Here is a 344-nt window from a genome sequence, read left to right as displayed (position 1 = left end):
CTTTGTGTGTCACAACGGTTTGCAACATGGCAGAGTGTTCGTCAACGGCAAGTTGTTGGTACGCTTGTGCGAGATCGAATTTAGCAAAGATCTTTCCCCGTTCTATTGAAGAGATAAGCGAGCTTTTAGATGGAATTTGGAAATTGTGTGGCAACATGGCCTTATTTACGGTAGACTTGCAGTCACCACAAATTCTAATGGTTCCATCGCTTTTGAGAACTGGGACGATGGGCGTTGCCCAGTCAGAGTATTCGACAGGTTCAAAAATACCTTGAGCGCACAAACGATCGAGTTCAGTTTCAACAAGACTACGAATAGCTATTGGAATACGGCGTGCGGGAAGC

The sequence above is a fragment of the Rhagoletis pomonella genome, unplaced genomic scaffold (genome assembly GCF_013731165.1).
Source record: "Rhagoletis pomonella isolate Grant_MI unplaced genomic scaffold, Rhpom_1.0 Rhpom_scaffold_00010, whole genome shotgun sequence".
Lineage (NCBI taxonomy): Eukaryota > Metazoa > Arthropoda > Insecta > Diptera > Tephritidae > Rhagoletis > Rhagoletis pomonella.
This window is presented reverse-complemented; position numbering follows the sequence as displayed.